General features: G+C 38.6%; 1 pseudogene; it reads left to right on the top strand.

Annotated features, from left to right (window-relative positions):
• LOC148509556 (uncharacterized) overlaps positions 1-16,599 on the top strand; it is a 49,257-nt pseudogene that overhangs the window by 335 nt on the left and 32,323 nt on the right.

The following is a 16,599-nucleotide window of genomic DNA, read 5'->3' as shown; positions in this document are numbered from 1 at the left end:
ATTCTAGGCCAAGAATATTTTTTTTAATGTCCTGGACTAGTCGGTAAAATGTAATCAAGATGGAATTTGGTACCATAAACATATGGGGCCAAATGTAATAGGGTGCAAGTTGTTTGTGAGGGACAAACTTGAACCTACTCACACATTTGGAAGTTGCGAGTTTGTCCTCAAATTCATAAATGTAATAGGTTGCAAGTTTAAATGTAACAGTGTGACTCACATGAGATCCATTAAGGCTTCTGTGTTAATAAAAAAACCTAGAACAGTGTTATTTAGTAAAAAAATTATATGGAGTCCCACCTTAAAAGCACAACCAGCACCATGCTTTTGTCAGCCAGTTCTGGTTGTAAAAATACAGGGAAAAAAGACTTAGAAGTCTCCTGTATTTTCATCAAACAGCCCCAGGCTCAGTAAGCCAGTCCTGTTTAGGAAATACAGAGTACAAAATAAGTAGGGGTTCCCTGTGTTTTCTACAACTAGCACCAGACTCTTTCTAGCAGGAGTGTAATGCTACAGCAGTGGGAACCAATTCATGTGGTCCTCTAGCCATAGCATTATCATCCCATGCTTCTCAGCCTGAACCTGAAAAACCCTGGGGAGCTGAGGACTCCAAAAATTAAGGGGTTCCCACTCTCCAGGGCACCCCTCAGGTGCCTGCGTCTGGGCAAATATCCCGGGTTTGTGCCGATTTGATTGTGTGAAAGATAGATTAAATACTATTGTTTTTTACAGTAGAAAAAGAGGTCTCAGCATGCCTCACTGGCATGTTGGTACTTGGATAACCACAAGTACCAGAACGTGGAGCATTAAGGGTCCACTGGTACCTCTAGTTCACTTGCAATAGAAAGAGTAAAATAAACACAGGACACACACACATAAAAGTACAACTTTATTTCACTCACACATACTCACCACATACTCACCAGTTTAGATTGTATCCCCTTGTCCAGTAGAAACCATATTACCTGTAAAAAATAATACCATGCTCACCTACCCCTTGCTTACAGTCCTCTTGTCTCCATGTAGGCATACACTATCTTCAGAAGAAAAAACCTGATAAAACCAGAGCCATGGACATAAGTACAGTCCTCTATGGGCAATACTTTCTGAATGATGGCTCAGCTATGGCTTTTCACATAGAAATGCATTGGCTGCGATGCCTACATGGACAGAAGAGGACTGGAACCAAGGGGTAGGCGAGTATGGCATTTTTTACAGGTATCCATATGGTTTCTACTGTACATGGGTAAACAGTCAACACTAGGGACAAGGTGTGGCATTATGGTTGTGACATTTCAATCCATCTAGAAAGAGTCTGTTGCTGGTTTTTGAAAATACAGGTGACGCATACTAATTTTGTTCCCTGTATTTCCACAACAAGGACTGGCTCACTGTGCCGAGTGCTGGTTTATGAAAATACAGGGGACCACTGTCTTTTTTCTCTTGTATTTTCACACCAGGATCGACTCAGAAAAGCCCGGAGCTGGTCGTGCATTTAGGGGGGGATCACATGCCATTTTTTATTTATATTTTACAATTTTAGAGGGTTTGTTTAACACAGAACCATGCACGGATCTCAATGATCTGTGCATGCCTCTGTGTAACTCGCATGCACCTGCCAGGCTATATTTGCTTGCCTAAAGCAGGTCTATTTAAAAATGTGCACTCTATTACATTGGGTGAGTTCTAAAAATGAGCAAATATAGTGCTATACTCACACATTTTCAAAACTCAGACCCTGTTACATTTTGCTTTTAACCACTTGCCTGCCATAGTTGTATCAGATACGACCATACCAGACTGGGATTTATCTGCTATGGTCGTATCTGATATGACCTGTCAAAATGCCCACTGTGCGGCTGCGGGAAGCTGATCTTCCTGCTGGTCCCTCTGCATCACTCGATACTCCCCCTGTGTGCCCCGATCACTGTGGCCAGCAGTGATCGGGCAGCGGGCGTGACCCCCCTCGCTGCGTGGCTGCCCTGCTGTGTCCCCGGCCTGGCTAGCCGGAGGGACCCCCTCCCCCTTGTCCCCTCCGGTGTGGCTTTAACTTATAGAAGCAGCAGCGGTGGCTTGTTAGCCGCTGCTGCTGCTCTGCTTCTGGGGAGACGGCGGCCCTCCCACCTCTTCCTACACCAGTGATGGCTGCAAGTGACATAACTACTGAAGCAGCAGCTCCTGTCAGCCACAGCTGCTGTTCTGTTCTCAGGGAGCCGGCGTTCCTCCTACCCATTCCATCACCGGCACTGGCTGACGGCGACATCGGAGCTACAGAAGTAGCAGCTGCAGCTCCTGTCAGCCACGGCTGCTGCTCTGTCCCCGGGGAGCCAGCAGCTCACTCACCTCGCCTGCCTGTAAGAAAATGACAGAAGCAGCAGCTGCATCGGTGGGGGCTACTTCTCTGTCCCCGCACTGCGTATCCGGCAGCAGCCCACTCACTCCTCCCCAGGCCAGTTACCTAGTTTCCTGTCCCCGACCCCTCCTGCTGGCTGCAACTCCAGCCCGGGCCCGATCACTGCTGGACACAGTGATTGGGCTTTGTAAATGCACTAAAAAAAAATCACTAATATATATATATATATATTGGGCGCTTGTTTCCACCTTTTGTATTTTGCATTTTATCTGAGGACCGTACAGCATAGGTCAACCCTGGGAAACTGTGAGCAGGCACCTTCAGAACTGGTATTATAGTGTGTCAAAAGTGAACTTGGTGGAATAGAGACTGTCTCCTTTATTGGAAATACCTGTTTTCGGACAGCACTGTGATCAGTACTTGTATTGTTTATTTTTATTTATTTGTTGTTTGACAGATTAGCTGCTTTACCGTATCATCACCGATCTCACAAAGTCACTCCAACATGTTCAGTGGGAGTATTAGAGGTGATAGCAGATCAGGTATTTGCAAAAGAAATTTTAATGAAGATCCTATTTTGTTTCAGTCCTGTCCTGATCAGAGTCTAGATGATCTGTTTTGGGAGGTGGAGAAGTTATTGAATAAAGAAATTCGGGCATGGTGGGATGTAGCTATTCTTGAGCAAAATGTTAAAGTGGGATGCATACCAAGAGGCCTGAGATTAGTGAAGAGACCTACGTTTGGTCAAAATAACGAAACATTACAGAAGGAATGGGAAAAGATATTACACGAGAGCTCACTAAAACTCATGAAACTTATTATAAAAGAGAAAAGGAATGATTTAGAAGCTATTGAGAAAGAAATTAAAAATAAGGAATCAATTTTGGAACCCAAAAAGAATGATGATAATTTTAAATTATACCTATTGGTTCTTAACAAGAAATTAGCCAGAGTAGAGGTCACACAGATTAAAGAAAGGAAATTCTTAAGAGATAAGGCAGATTATACTCATAATAGAATCCAAGAATGGAGTAAAAATGGATGCCTCGTGTCCAATAGGCATTTCGATAATTCTAGTGGTCATAGTTACCATAATAACAGAAATCAAAATAATAATAGTAATAAAAAATTTTATACGAGTGAATGGCAAAACCTAACACAGAAACCTAGATATTTTAAACCTATTAACACTGCTACCCAGAGATCGACATATCCTCCACAAAATAACAGATTCTCAGCATTAAGTAGAATAGAATCAGAGGAAGAAAGTGATTGCCAAACACCTCCATTTAGTACACTGCCTCGGGAGAGATACTCCAAGTACCTATTCAAGAGTCTACAAAAGCGTCTCCTTTAAAAAGAAGATACTAAGAAAAAGAGGGAACAGAGGAGGAAGAAAGAAACCTAAAAAGATGGAACCTAAAGTGATTAGTAATGATATCCTCCAGAGACAAGGTATCTTTAATCTTTCCAGGTTTGAAATAACTGGTATAGAGGCTTCACTACTGAATAATGGTTTTTCCTTTTGCCCCCACCACAAAAATGAATACATTTCAGATGTTTATTGACCTTAATAAATTTACTTGAAATTTGACCTTAAAAAGGCATTACATTAAAAAACAATCAGGTATACTGAAAAATTATGATGAAGCATCAAAATCAGGATTGAAACCCCCTTCTAAGTATTATACCTTAAATCTAAAAGTACTCAAATAGAGAATTTTTATGATTTAGTAAAGAGAGACTTCCAGACACTGGAGGATAAGAATTTAAAAAGATCAAATCTGACCAACTTTGAGAAGGAGGCCCTAAAGAAACTAAAAAGCAACAATCAACTTATATTTAAGCCAGCAGATAAAGGAGGAGGCCTGGTCATTTTGAATAGGGATGATTACATTAAAGAAACCAATAGACTGCTTGGAGATTTGGTGTCATACAGAAAATTAGAACAGGACCCAACTGTAGTGTTTGTGGACGAACTTCATCATATATTAGTAAATGCTATGCATAGGGGTATCATTACGAAGAGTGAATATCAATTTCTTATTAAAAACAATCCAGTTATCCCCACTTTTTATCAATTACCAAAGATCCATAAGGGACTTATTTATCCCCCTTGGCGCCCAATAGTGGCGGGAATTGATTCCCTGACATCAGGGTGTTCAAAATATGTTGAAAAATTCTTAAATAAATATGTACAGACACTTAAATCCTTCGTAAAGGATACAACAGCTATGTTAGAGATTCTGAAGGAGATACAGTGGCAGGATTCCTATAAGTGGGCAAACATAGATGTACAATCTCTTTATACATCTATCCCACATGATAAGGGGGTTTCGAGTTGCCTGGAATTTATAGAAAATTATGAAAGTTTTGGTAGCGAGCATAAAGAATTTATTTGCACTTTAATGAAATTCATATTGAATCACAATTATTTTAAATTTTTGGTGTCATTTTATATTCAGATAAAAGGTACAGCTATGGGTACGATGTTTGCTCCCAGTTTCGCCAACTTGCACATGGGAAGCTGGGAGGAGAAGTACATTTATGGTAATCACAGATTAAAAGATCAATTAGTGATGTACGCCAGATATATTGATGACATTCTGGTTATATGGAATGGCACAGAGGGGGATTTTGTTTAATTTATTGAATATCTGAGTGTCAATGAATATAATCTATCATTCACATCCAAATTCAGTCATACTGAGATTGAGTATTTGGATTTAGTGATTAGTAGAGCTAATGGAGGCATTATCAGTTGCAATTACATTAAGCATGTAGATTCTAATAGCTACGTGCATTTTAATAGTGGCCATGCTAAACATTGGAAGACTAATATTCCTTTTTCACAATTTTGCCGTATTCAGAGAAACTGTACCAGTGACACCGATTGTCAACAACAAATAGAGGTATTTTCGGAAAGGTTCAGAGAAAAACAGTATCCAGAGCAATGTATACAGAAAGCGAAAGAACAAGTTCATGCAGTAAAAAGAGATACATTATTACAATATAAGAAAAAGGATAACAGGGAAAGGAATATTGTATTTGTCACACAATTTAATAACAAAGAATGAGAAATAAGAAGGATCCTGAATAAACACTGGGATATTTTAAAAACTGACCCAATTTTGAATAAAGTCTTACCAATGAAACCAGCTGTAGCCTTTAGAAAAGAAAGGAATCTGAAAAATCACTTGGCTCATAGCACTTTGAAGCCCTTGGGTAAGGCCGCAACACATTTTTTAAACAATAACGGGTTTTTTAAATATAATAGTTGTAATATGTGCAACTATGTAAGTAGCTGTCTTTTTTTAATTATAATAACACAGTATCTCATAAGATTATTAGTAAAATGAATTGCCTCACTGCTTGGGTTATTTACGTTTTAGAATGCCCATGTAATCTCAAGTATGTGGGGAAAACTAAAAGGAATGTTAAACTCAGGATACAGGAACATGTTAGGGCTATCAAAAACAAAGTGGATAATCATTCGGTACCTAAACATTTCCTTAAATACCACAATGGAGATCCAACAGGCTTAAAATATAAAGCCATTGAATGTGTACAGCTGAGTGATAGAGGGGGTGACAGAGAGAAAAAACTGTCGCAGCGGGAGATGTTTTGGATTTGTACTTTGAATACAATGGTCAGCTGTGGTTTAAACGAAAGTTATGAATTTACATCCTTCTTATGATTTTATGGTATTTATATTAAGATGACTGTTTTTAATTATGTATATCTAGGTTACTTATATTGCAATTTAATTATTAATTTATTTATTCATATATATCTTTTATATATATGTATTTTTTTGCTATATTATTCTTAATATCTAAGTAATGGTATATGAATTATTAATTATTTATTGTAATAGTTTTTATACATTTATGAACTATTTTATATTAGTCATTAGAATGATTATACTGCCAAATATATCCCTGCCATTTAAGTTAAACCCTTTTAGCAATGCACTTTTGGACTCACATAAAATGGCACCGGCCAGGGAAAGACAAGGAGCTTTGAGAAAATGGCCGCCGGCTTCCCAGAAATACATGGGTGGCTAATTAGGAGCATGCAAAGCCCCTAACATAGTCGGGCATATCATACAGAGTGAGGACGCTCTATACAGAGGAGACACACTGAAAGATCTCTCGTGGAATTCCCGCGATACGTGGTAGTCACGTGCATGCGCAATGAGTCCCAAAATGGCGGCGCCCACCAGACATCCGATCTAGCCTTTTTGGGCATTTTCTAATTCTGCAATTAAACTTTAGGTATATAGGTAGGGGTAAACCCTCTCATAGTATCCTCCTGACGAAGCCCAGCCAATTTGAGCATCAGAGGTGAAACGCATTGAGGACAGTGTGACCAATGCTTTCTGGCTAAGTCAGACATCAGATAAGCTATTGATACATCTTTTTAATGTAATTGTTTTGTGTATATGTGTTTTGTGTGTGTGTATTAAAATTCTGTGTAGTATTACACCATGAGAGTGTTATCTTGTCTCTATATGTACTAACTGGGCTCAGTGATAATTGGCAATCATCATCTGACCATATTATATGAGGGAAGAAAAGTGAGGTTCCCAAAATATTCCATATTACATGCCTATGAATTAGGTAACGAGGTATGCAGAAGATTTTTGTGTGGTGCGTGTTACAATTATATAACAGTATCACACTATTGGGCGTCTGTCTCCACCTTTTGTATTTTTCATGTATTCTGAGGACCACAGCAAAGGGAAACTAGGAGTGAGGTTCCCGAAAGATATTATACCACATGCCTATGAATTAGGTCTATACGGTACGCAGAACATATTTGTGTGGTGCGTGTCACATTTATTATAATAGTATCACACTATTGGGTGCTTGTTTCCACCTTTTGTATTTTCCATATATATATATATATATATATATATATATATATATATATACATACATATGCGTATATATACATATATATATATATATAAATATATTTATATATATATATGCGTGTGCGTATATATATATATATATATATATATATATATACATACACACGTGTAATATATAGACATGTGTATGTAAGTATATATACACATGTCATATATACACATGTATATATAAATATATACTGTATGTGTGTGTATATATATATATATATAATATATATATATATATATATATATAGATTGTGTGAGCAGCCCCCCAACCACTGTCAAGGAAACATCGGCAGATGGGCTCAAACAATTGATTATTTCTATTGATGGTTGAACCCATCGGCCATCGATGTAACAGCTGTCAATGGCCATCACTTCAGTATACCATAGAAATGTTTATTTTTATGGTACATGGTGTTTAAAAAAAATTGCGTTGGAATAGTTTTAAAAAGATTTTCTTCTTCTAATTCAATAAAAAAAAAAAACAACAATTTTGGAGCGGTTTTTGGAAAAAAAATTTGTCAGTTAAATGGTTAATCTAAAATAATTGTCTAAAACCAGATACATTCCTGGCAGATATTGGAATCAAGATCTAATGCTAACATACTGTAACCATCATGGTTTTATTGATCTGCTGTGCATGGCTGTGTGATTTCACTAGCAAATTATAGTTTCACAGTCAATTGTTGTTTGAAGTTACTAGTCTTCTTGGTCGCCTTCTGTGAAGAATATTCACCTATAGCAGCAGCATTAGCTGCCCTAACATTCAATGATTCTTCTTGGGAATTCTGTGTAGGGGAGGATTCAATTTGCCTTTTCAAATTGAATGCAGGAGGACCATCTCCAACCAATTAATGAGGAGGTTGATGATAAAGGTGTTGGCAGTGTCAATTACGTGTGCAGGTGTGCTGATAGCTGCCTCAGGTGTGACCTTATCATTGGAGGCATGACCACTGCCCTTTAGGGAAAAAAATAATTAACATTTTTGCAGCGCCCCCAAGCGGTGCGGCGACACTGGGGAGGGGGAGTGCTGTGAGCCCTTCAGCATGGTGAATAGCCAGTGGGGTGCGCAATCAGTGTGATCTCTCCTCTACCAGGTGAGCATTCTTCCAGCACAGCCCAGCAAATTGAAGTGTGTGCTGGGCTGCTGTGATGTAGGAGGGAGGGATCAACCCAGACCCGGGCCCCCACCAGGCCCCTTTAGCAAGTCTGGGCCTGGGTAATTAGTACCTGCTATCCCCCTCTCTGAGCCCCTGTATGTGTCCTCGGATCTATCCATGCTGCTGTTAGCTGATGCTTGTTTTACTAAAGGATTTTTTAAATTTTGATAAATAATTTGCATGAACTTTCTGCAGATTATGTAATAGGGATGAGATGCCTAGATAGTTAACATCCCTACCACTATAATTTACCTTTGATCTTACAAATGGTACAGGTGCCATGATAAATGCTATCAGGATTTGGGAAAAAATTATTCCACATGGAGCTTGACCTTTTTTGGTATGATGCCCAGACATAAAAAAGGCCTACTTCTTCACTACAATAAAATCCCAGTGCTATTCACTGCTAATAAAGATACAATATAAATCTTACTGTGAAAAAAATAACTAATTTATTAAAATATATAAAACGCAAAGATAAAATGGTATCACGTAAATCCTATTGCACTTTTATGTTTCCTAATACCGGCATACACAGGGCCAGATTATACAGGGTGGATGAGGCAGTTGCCCAGGGCCCCCCACACATTTTGGGCCCCCCACACTGCTGCACATATTGCTTCAGCCTGGGCAGCTCCCGGGGAGCCCAGTCTGGGCAAGACTAGTGAATGCGACTCGGGCAACACTCTCCCTCACAGATGGCTGCAGTGCAAGGTCGCATTGGGAATGCACAGGCACCCAGCAACCCAGCCATACCTCCCATCAAGGCCACTCCTCCTGTCATCTCTGTGGGCCTGGTGGAACACTGCATCATACAGCAGTGAACAGTGATATGGAGCAATGACCCAACAGTCAGCATGTGGTCCAGGCCCAGGACATCAGCCACAGCTGTGGACCACCGTGGTGAGCTTTGCGGTGGGAACTGATGAACAGAGCTCCTGGCTTTTTAAAGTAAGGTGCATACTAGTAGAGGGGGTGGGCAGTTTATCAATTATATTGGTGGGGCCCCCACATCTCAGTTGCCCTGGGGTCTCCACAAACCTTAATCCAACCCTGGGTATACACCATATACAAATACAACATAAAGCATTCACATTATCAGATAATAAAAAACTGCACTGTTTATCTGCAAAAATATACTTTTGTCCTTTGTTCAATATGATTGAATCATAGTAATAGAAAGTCTTGGAACAGTATAAAAACTGCAATGTATTGTTATGATTATTGTGCTTATCAATTTGGATGTATTTCTGTATGTGCCTTTATCATGAGGCCTTACAACAGGCAATTACATGGTCCAGAATGGGTAATGTTATTATGCAGAGCAGGGACCACCAGTATCAGAGAAGCCCTGAAGTTAGCCTGGCAGCTTACCATGTACTTGCAAATGTATGCAACAAATATCTCTGAATTTCTATTATAATATATAGTTTTCAAGTATTGTTGCAGGTACAATTTAGTGTGCTGGAGGATATCTAGGGGATACACTTCTATCTGTTTTTCTGATTATTGTGCTGTGTTGATATCCTGGGTTAGCAATATCAGTTGTATACTTGTGGAAATTCCACTTTAGATAACTCCATTCCACAGAGTGCGTAAAAAAAATCTGGATTTGCTCACCCTCCTGCATATTAGAAGTCCTCCAGGCAAGGTACTGTGGGTGCCCTTGGAGAGGATTTGCTGGTAAAGCAAGGTACATCTATCTGGCAAATCAGATGGGTACATGGCAGGTCTGGTGGTCCATCCCCATTAGCTTTATGTTGTATTTGTTTGTGGTGTATACCAGTATTAGGAAATATTTAAGTGCAATATGATTTACATGATACCACTTTATCTTTGCTTTAATAAATTAGTTATTTTTTACATCATACTATTTCTAATGTATCTGTATTAGCACTGTGATTTTTTTTTGTTCTCTACCTAGCTAGGGAATAGAGGTATCCCTATTTTTTTTTCAATAGCAGCATACACAAGGTGACCAACATTATCAGTGCAGCTCCTTCATCCTTTATACAATATTCTTCTTGTCACTGGCAAGAATAGCTGTCACTGGTGACTGATTTACAGCTTTGATACAAACAACATCCTCCTCCTTCATAGTTAGAGATAATGTATTCTTTATGATTTTGGAATACTGCTTAGATTTGAGGTGCCCTTTACACCTTATTTTTCTATGAACTACTTTTGTAGATGTTGATGAAGTACTATGACTGGTAGCTCTAGTACTGGATATCTCCTGCTCTTCTATCGATTGATCTATGATTGATATTATTTTTACACCAGGACAGGAATAAAGCTACTGTAGTTGAACTTAACAGCCATCACACCAAGTGACAATACAATGAGACAGTGAAGAGCGGGACTGTTACCTTTATCATGAAGTTTTATTAAAAGACTGGAGTTGTTTTATTTTTACACCAGCAAAAAAAAAAAAATTGTCACACTTATGAATTTTGGTGTGCAGCTGATGGGGACGCAACAACACCCACTTATTACAGTAATATAAGCTATATCTGAAAAACACACAATGGAAATTTTCACATTCGTTTACAAAAGACTAGCATTTTCTTTTATACATTAGGAACAGAAAATGTCTCCTTTGCAAGAATTGTTTGTGGGAGCAAATTATGGTGATACCATAGCATACATGTAGAACAGTAATATAAGCTGCACCTCAACACACAATTCTTGAAAAAGTCGATTTAATTTGAATTAGAATAGACTGCAGATTTTTAATCCAGATGACAGGATTTTTTTTTTTAGGTGATATAATTTATTTCATAACAGGAAAAGAGATTCCAATTCTTTGGGATGCAGCTAAGACACAGAACAGTGTTTTTTGGACAAATAATCTTGAAAACAACACTGTCTCTGCCCTCATACACTAGTAAAAACAATATAAAAAAAATAAATATATATATATATATATATATATATATATATAAAAGTAGAAAAAAGGGGGGGTAGCACTCACCAGTCTTCTTAAAAACATTTCTTTATTACATCTCAGTAAAAATTTTTACAGCATTTCAAAATCCGACGTTTCGGTCCTGTGCATGGACCTTTGTCAAGGTTAAAAATCAAGTGAAGTACAGCACATATATACCCATGTAGTTAATCAAAGAACTCCTCCCCCTATCACTAAAAATATTTCACCTGTTGAAAACAGCAGATAACTTTAACCCAATAATCAAAGCAGCTAAATGAAATGCCAATATAAATAAGCATCATGTGAGGTCAATAAAGTAAAAAATCTAACTTCATACATTTCAACAATCATGTGTAGCCCTGCTGGCGTGCAACTCACATTCCTTCCACTTCCTGTGGTTTGAAACACACTACATCTGGTTGTCAAGGTAACCAGAACACAACTTCCCCTGCACCAGCCCTCGAGTCAGTGACAGAGACACTATCCATACCAGAGAACTTAACGTCATGATAAGCAACTACAACAGTGTCTGATCTCAGTCACATGTTGCAAAAGAATCTACACTATCATAAAACAAACAAGGAACTAATACACAGCACCCATGTGTCCCAGTAAATGTCTTGGACACAGCTACACTGTCAGGTAGTCATGGCAACCAGTATACAAATTTCTGTTATGCATTAGCTATATCAACAGTGTTCAAATTCACTGCCAGCAAATTTAACTCTATTGAGATCTCATTAACCCCAATGAGTTAAACATAATATTAAGATCTACCATTAAAAGCTTAAATGCCTCACAGTACAATATATAATAATACATGGACTTATTCACTGCCAGCAAATTTGACTCTATTGATATCCCCTTAACCCCCACGATATTTATAGGCATAATATTGACAAAATACAATTGCCATATCCAGATCTAACATCAAAAGCTTAAATGTCTCACAAGCTGATCAACACAAAATATTAACACATATAAACATTAGAATTCAAAGCCACAGACTCCACAGGAAAAAGCCAGCCACTATAAAAATAATATAAAAAAAATTTCAAAAAAATATCAAAAAATATCAAGAAAATAATATAAAAAAATTCCAAAAATCGTGTGCTGAATGGTATACTGAGTCCTGGTAGTGTACCCCCAATATATATCCGCAATCTTTTAATCCAGAAACATTCCCAAATGCATGGCTACGTTAAGGCCACGAGGATAGATCATATCCAGCTTGTGTGTCCACATTGCTTCTTTTAGCAGCAATAGTTTTGCCCGACCTCCACCTCTCCTTGGCAAAGGCACCTGATCAATAATCATGCATTTTAAGGATGATAAGGCGTGATGTGCTTCATGGAAGTGTCTTGCCACAGGTTTATCGGATGATCCATTAGATAACGCAGCTCTGATGGAAGATCAGTGGTTAGCCAGTACTCTCACGAAAAGGACGGATGGTTTTACCCACATAATATAAGGAGCATGGACACGTCAAAATATATACCACATGGTCAGATGTACAAGTGACACAATGTCGTATTTGGATCTTGCGTCCTGTGTGTGGATGGTGAAAGAACTGTCCAACCATCATGCTCCGGCATGTGGTACAGTTAACACACCGAAAGCAACCAGGTTTAAGTTGATTAAGCCACCCTTGGGCTCTATGTGATCTCTTCATACAAGGTCGCATTAGAATATCCTTCAAATTCTGACCACGTTTGAAGCTCATCAATGGTTTTTCAGATATATGTCCTTTCAAGGCAGGATCTGTAGCAACTATATGCCAGTGTTCAAGCACTGGCATATCGAACAATCGAACCAGCAGTGTCAAAGGTTGTGGTAATAACAAAAGGGTTGGTGACATCAGGATACTGTCTATTGCTGTTGCCTTCCATGAAAATCTTTCTTGCTTTTTCCAAACATTTGTTTGTCATTTTCAAACTATATCCTCTTTCAAGGAAACGCTGTTGCATCTCCATAACTAGTGTATTGGCCATTTCAGAATCAGAGTTATTTCGAAGAACTCACAAAAATTGAGAAATTGGTAAGTTGTTCTTTAAAGAACCTGGATGATGACTCCTGTAATTTAAAAGTGTATTGCGGTCGGTCGGTTTCCTGTAAAGTCTGTAGCCATACCCAGAGTCAGTGGTAAATATGGTAATGTCCAGAAAATCAATCTGGGCACTATCATAGGTCATGGTAAATCTAATAGGGGAGTCCACCTGATTTAAATATTCAAGCATCTTTAATAAAGCATCCTCAGAACTCTTCCAAATCAAGATGATGTCATCGATATATCGACGGTAAAAAACCGATACTATCTCTAAACAGCGGGGCCAGGTGGTTCCTCTCATAGGCATCCATATAGATATTAGCATATGCCGGTGCGATGTTACTGCCCATCACTGTCCCAGCTGTCTGGAGATATTATCGGTCACCATATCTAAAGTAATTGCATGTTAGAGTCATCTCCAGCAATTCCATCAAAAATTCAATGGGTGGAGATCCCACATGTGTATCAAGGAGAGCTCTCCTAACAGCCGTCATACCCTCTGAATGGGGGATCACAGTATATAAAGACGATATGTCTAAAGTAACTAGAATACCATTTAAGACCATAGGCAAGGATCTCAGTTTGTCTATCAAATCCTGTGTGTCCCCAAGATAGCTGTCTATCCTGGTGACACATTTCTGCAAAAAGCTATCTAGTTACTGGGCCACAGGGGCAAAGAGAGAATTACATGCCGATATTATCGGTCTCCCGGGTGGTTGGTCTAAGGTTTTATGGATTTTGGGCAATAAATATAAAATTGGACAAATCGGGTGGTCAGTGGTTAGAAAATAAAAAACATCGGTACACTACCAGGACTCAGTATACCATTCAGCACACATTTTTTGGAATTTTTTTATATTATTTTCTTGATATTTTTTGATATTTTTTTGATATTTTTTTGAATTTTTTTTCATATTATTTTTTTAGTAGCTGGCTTTTTCCTGTGGAGTCTGTGGCTTTGAATTCGAATGTTTATATGTGTTAATATTTTGTGTTGATCAGCTTGTGAGACATTTAAGCTTTTGATGTTAGATCTGGATATGGCAATTGTATTTTGTCAATATTATGCCTATAAATATCGTGGGGGTTAAGGGGATATCAATAGAGTCAAATTTGCTGGCAGTGAATAAGTCCATGTATTATTATATATTGTACTGTGAGGCATTTAAGCTTTTAATGGTAGATCTTAATATTATGTTTAACTCATTGGGGTTAATGAGATCTCAATAGAGTTAAATTTGCTGGCAGTGAATTTGAACACTGTTGATATAGCTAATGCATAACAGGAATTTGTATACTGGTTGCCATGACTACCTGACAGTGTAGCTGTGTCCAAGACATTTACTGGGACACATGGGTGCTGTGTATTAGTTCCTTGTTTGTTTTATGATAGTGCAGATTCTTTTGCAACATGTGACTGAGATCAGACACTGTTGTAGTTGCTTATCATGACGTTAAGTTCTCTGGTATGGATAGTGTCTCTGTCACTGACTCGGAGGGCTGGTGCAGGGGAAGTTGTGTTCTGGTTACCTTGACAACCAGATGTAGTGTGTTTCAAACCACAGGAAGTGGAAGGAATGTGAGATGCACGCCAGCAGGGCTACACATGATTGTTGAAATGTATGAAGTTAGATTTTTTACTTTATTGACCTCACATGATGCTTATTTATATTGGCATTTCATTTAGCTGCTTTGATTATTGGGTTAAAGTTATCTGCTGTTTTCAACAGGTGAAATATTTTTAGTGATTGGGGGAGGAGTTCGTTGATTAACTACATGGGTATATATGTGCTGTACTTCACTTGATTTTTAACCTTGACAAAGGTCCATGCACAGGACCGAAACGTCGGATTTTGAAATGCTGTAAAAATTTTTACTGAGATGTAATAAAGAAATGTTTTTAAGAAGACTGGTGAGTGCTACCCCCCTTTTTTTCTACTTTTGCATGAACAGGATTATTGTGATCCCATATGGGTGTGTCACCCCAGCAATTTATTATTGAAGATGAGAGTGTGGACCTATTTGTACTATATATATATATATATATATATTAAAGTGTGAAAAGATTTCCTTGTGAAAAATTCACTTTTTAACAACCAATAGCTTATTTTTGCAGCACAACACAGATTAGCCTATATGTTTGCAGTTTGCAATGTGTCTGAAAAACACATATACACACAGTGACAAAAATGCCTGCAGCAACCCTTCCAACCCACTCCACCTACATTCTAAAACTTTCTCTGCCCTAATGGTGCTGTGATGGCGTCTCTCTCCATTCACCCTCCTGTGTTAAATGGTCCCCAAAAACACACGAGATCCGTAATTTCCATGAAAATGGCATTTTGCCTTGTTCTGAAATCAAACCTTGGTGGGTAGACCTGAGTCGGGGCTCAGATTCAGATGGAGCCCAAGTTTAGGAGGGTTTGGTTTTCTCAAAAACTGAACTGCTCTTCTCCAGTGTATATAGCCCTGGCTGTTGTCTGATCAAATTTTTGTACTTACTTTGCCTGTTATTCAGTGTATTGTTAGCATATTATTCCCTGTTTAGTTTGTGCTTGGCAGTTTATACATAAATGTTTTAATAGTTTTTTCCTGTTGGAGCAATAATTCCTACCAGCACACACATACTCTACCCAGATTTATAGGTTCCTAGTGAGAGGTCTGAGTTGGATTTCAACTCAAGTGGACATTTCCTTAGTAGGTACCCAACATAATCTTCCCTGAACATTGTCAGATCTGTAAAGTATATACAACATAACTTGTTTCCATATGCCATCCCAATGCAGCATAATAGAACATCTTTACACTGTATGTTTATGGTTGGAGTGAATTTATCTGGTTCTATATGGGATGTAGTCATTATACCGACAAGCAGTATGCCAGCACTTAGAATACTACCCCTGGAATCGCCACCCCTTTCAGATTCCCAGCACCAGCATCCCAACCGCCGGCATCCCAATACTAAGTATTCGGGTTAGTGGGAGGGTTAGGCACTAGGGGGATGGTTAGGGTTAACCACTAGGGAGCAGGGTTAGGTTTAAGCACTGGGGGAGGAAGGTTTAGGGTGCAGGGATAGAGGGTTAGGGGTAGGGTTAGGGTTGGTTTACTTACCTCCAGGCATCAGGATTGTAACCTTGTCAAGATGATGGCATCAGGATTTTGACTGATGGGATCCTGAGCACCGGG

Source organism: Taudactylus pleione, unplaced genomic scaffold (genome assembly GCF_031769625.1).
Source record: "Taudactylus pleione unplaced genomic scaffold, aTauple2 ptg000319l, whole genome shotgun sequence".
Lineage (NCBI taxonomy): Eukaryota > Metazoa > Chordata > Amphibia > Anura > Myobatrachidae > Taudactylus > Taudactylus pleione.
The sequence above is the reverse complement of the archived record's forward strand: the minus strand, read 5'-3'. Positions and strand labels throughout refer to the sequence as shown.